Below are 3,938 nucleotides of genomic sequence, written 5' to 3'. Positions count from 1 at the left end.
AACGCCAGGATGGCACCAAGGAGGAAATTTTGTTTTCAAAACATATCTTTTTCAATTTTCCAAGTTTTAAAACTGATTTTTCAAAATCTTATCTTTTTCATATCTTCTCATATCAATTATATCTTTTTCAAAATTAATTCTTTTTCATTTTTTATTTTTTTTCGAAAATCCTTGCTAACAATTAATGTTGTGATTCAAAAACTTCAAGTTTGTTACTTTCTTGTTAAGAAAGGTCCAAATTTTGAATTTTAGAATCATATCTTTTAATTTCTTGTTAGTCAAGTCGTCAATTTTAAAAATCAAATCTTTTTCAAAAATTTGCTTTTCAATCATATCTTTTCAAACATATATTTTTTAATAAAATCTTTTTCAACCATATCTTTTCAATCATATCTTTTTAAAAAACCAAATTTTCTCCAATCATATCTTTTTAAGATCAAATTTTTCAATCATGTCTCTTTTAATTTGATTTTAAACTTTCTTTTTCTAACTTCTTATCTTTTTAAAATTATTTTCAAATCTTTTTTTTAACTAATCACTATTTCTTATCTTTTTCAAAAATCACTAACCAATTTTTCAAAAAAAAAAATTAATTTTTGAAAACTCCCTCTCTCATCTCTTTCTATTTAAAGACTAACACTTATCCTCTATTTGTAATTCGGACTCTCTCCCTTTTAATAAGTTTGAATTCTCTACCTCATCCTTCTATTCTTCATTTCCTCTAACACATCAAGGAATCTCTATACTGTGACATAGAGGATTCCATACTTTCTTTGTTTTCTTCTCTTTCATATGAGTAGGAACAAAAATAAAGGCATTCTTGTTGAAGCTGATCCTGAACCTGAAAGGACTCTGAAGAGGAAGCTAAGAGAAGCTAAAGCACAACTCTCTGGAGAGGACCTGACAAAAATTTTTGAAAAAGAAGAAGACATGGCAGCCAAAAATAACAACAATGCCAACAATGCAAGGAAGGTATTTAGTGACTTTACTGCTCCAACTCCCGAATTCTATGGGAGAAGCATCTCTATTCCTGCCATTGGAGCAAACAACTTTGAGCTTAAGCCTCAATTAGTTTCTTTGATGCAACAGAATTGCAAGTTTCATGGACTTCCATTGGAGATCCTCATCAGTTCTTGGATGAATTTTTGCAAATCTGTGACACTGTTAAGACCAATAGAGTTGATACCAAGGTCTACAGACTTATGCTTTTCCCTTTTGCTATAAGAGACAGAGCTAGTATATGGTTGAACTTACAACCTAGAGATAGCTTGAACTCTTGGAAAAAGCTGGTCAATGCCTTCTTAGCTAAATTCTTTCCACCTCAAAAGATGAGTAAACTTAGAGTGGAAGTTCAAACCTTCAAACAGAAGGAAGGTGAATCCCTCTATGAAGCTTGGGAAAGATACAAGCAATTAATCAGAAGGTGTCCTTCTGACATGCTTTCAGAATGGAGCATCATAGGTATCTTCTATGATGGTCTGTCTGAGTTATCCAAGATTTCATTGGACCATTCTGCAGGTGGATCTATTCATCTGAAGAAAATGCCTACAAAAGCTCAGGAACTCATTGAAATGGTTGCAAATAACCAGTTCATGTACACTTCTGAAAGAAATCCTGTGAACAATGGGACAATCCAGAAGAAAGGAGTTCTTGAGATTGATACTCTGAATGCCATATTGGCTCAGAACAAATTATTGACTCAGCAAGTCAATATAATTTCTCAGAATCTAACTGGATTGTAAGCTGCATCTACCAGTACTAAAGAAGCCTTCTCTAAAGGAGAAGCTTATAACCTTGAGAATCCTGCAATGAAAGAGGTGAATTACATGGGAGAACCCTATGGAAATACCTACAATTCTTCATGGAGAAATCACCCAAATTTCTCATGGAATGATCAATAGAAGCTTCAACAAGGCTTCAACAACAATAATGGTGGAAGAAATAGGTTTAGCAAAAGCAAGCCTTTTCCATCATCTTCTCAGCAATAGACAGAAAACTCTGAGCAGAATCGTTCTGGCTTAGAAACCATAGTCTCTGATCTATCTAAGACCACACTAAGTTTCATGAATGAAACAAGATCCTCCATTAGAAATTTGGAGGCACAAATGGGTCAGCTAAGTAAGAGAGTTACTGAAACTCCTCCTAGCACTCTCCCAAGCAATACAAAAGAAAATCCCAAGAGAGATTGCAAGGCCATAACCACGTCCAACATGGCCGAATCTATGGAAGAGGGAAAGGCAGTGATTTCCAGTGAGGAAGACCTCATGGGACGTCCACTGACCACTAGAGAGTTCCTCTCTGAGGAACCAAGGAAATCTTAGGCTCATACAGAGACCATAAAGATTCCATTGAACCTAATTTTGCCATTCATGAGCTCTGATGAGTATTCTTCCTCTGAAGAGGATGAAGATATTACTGAAGAGCAAGTTGCTAAGTACCTTGGAGCAATCATGAAGCTGAATGCCAAGTTATTTGGTAATGAGACTTGAGAGGATGAACCTCCATTACTCATTAATGAACTAAACACCTTGGCTCAGCTAAAGATATCCCAAAAGAAACCAAACCCTGGAAGGTTCTTAATACCTTGCACCATTGGCACCATGACCTTTGAGAAGGCTTTGTGTGACCTTGGGTCAAGTGTAAACCTCATGCTACTATCTGTAATGGAAAAACTAGGGATCTTTGAGGTACAAGCTGCAAGAATCTCACTCGAGATAGCAGACAATTCAAGGAAACAGGCTTATGGACTTGTAAAGGATGTCTTAGTGAAGGTTAAAGGCCTTTACATCCCTGCTGACTTCATTATCCTTGACACTGGGAAGAATAAGAATGAATCCATCATCTTTGGCAGACCCTTCCTAGCCACAGCAAAAGCTGTGATTGATGTTGACAGAGGAGAGTTGGTCCTTCAAGTGAATGAGGACTACCTTGTGTTTAAGGCTTAATGATCTCCTTCTGTACACATAAAGAAGAAGCATGAAAAGCTTCTCCCAATACAGAGTTAAACAGAACCCCCACAGTCAAACTCTAAGTTTGGTGTTGGGAGGCCCCAACCATGCTCTGAACATCTGTAAAGCTCCATGAGAGCTCACTGTCAAGCTATTGACATTAAAGAAGTGCTTGTTGGGAGGCAACCCAATTTTTATTTATCTATGTCAAATTTCCACTGTTATTTTATGTTTTCTTTAGGTTGATAATCATGTGGAGTCACAAAAACAACTACAAAAATCAAAGTAAACTCAAAAACAGCATTAAAAATAGCACACCCTGGAGGAGGAGCTTACTGGCGTTTAAACGCCAGTAAGGGTAGAAGAATGGGCGTTAAACACCCAGTTTGGCACCATTCTGGGCGTTTAACGCCAGAAAAGGGCACCAAGTTGGCGTTCAACGCCAGAAAGGGAAGAAAAGCTGGTGTTTAATGCCAGAAATGGGCAGCAACCTAGCGTTTAACGCCAAGATTGGCACTAGGAGGGCGTTTACACACCAAAATGGTGCAGGGATGAGAAATCCTTAATACCTCAGGATCTGTGGACTCCACAGGATCCCCACCTACCTCAACTCACTCTCTCTCTTCTTCACACATTCCAAAACACCCTTACCCAAATACCCCTCACTAATCACATCCATTTCTCTTCCCCAATACCCTTCACCAATCACCTCCATCCACTCTTCCCCAAACACCCCACCTATCCCACCATTCAAAATTCAAAAACTTTCCCTCCCAAACTCAACCCTCACACACGGCCACCCCTCTCTTCCACTCCTATATAAACCCATCATCACTCCTTCATTTTCACACCTCATACACACTTTTTCCCTCTTTGGACGAACCTTTCTTCACCCTCCATCTCCTCCATTTCTTTTTCTTCTCCGTCCATGCTTTCTTCTATTGCTCGAGGACGAGCAAGCATTTTAAGTTTGGTGTGGAAAAAGTGTTG

General features: G+C 38.0%; 1 non-coding gene across 1 annotated transcript; it reads right to left on the bottom strand.

The window, feature by feature from the left end:
* Positions 1-1,334: 1,334 nt before the first annotated feature.
* LOC127743390 (small nucleolar RNA R71) lies at positions 1,335-1,442 on the bottom strand. Its single transcript, XR_008004782.1, has one exon. It is a non-coding gene; the product is annotated as a small nucleolar RNA R71 (small nucleolar RNA).
* Positions 1,443-3,938: the final 2,496 nt, after the last annotated feature.

This window comes from Arachis duranensis, chromosome 10 (genome assembly GCF_000817695.3).
Source record: "Arachis duranensis cultivar V14167 chromosome 10, aradu.V14167.gnm2.J7QH, whole genome shotgun sequence".
NCBI classification, from domain to species: Eukaryota; Viridiplantae; Streptophyta; class Magnoliopsida; order Fabales; family Fabaceae; genus Arachis; species Arachis duranensis.
The sequence above is the reverse complement of the archived record's forward strand: the minus strand, read 5'-3'. Positions and strand labels throughout refer to the sequence as shown.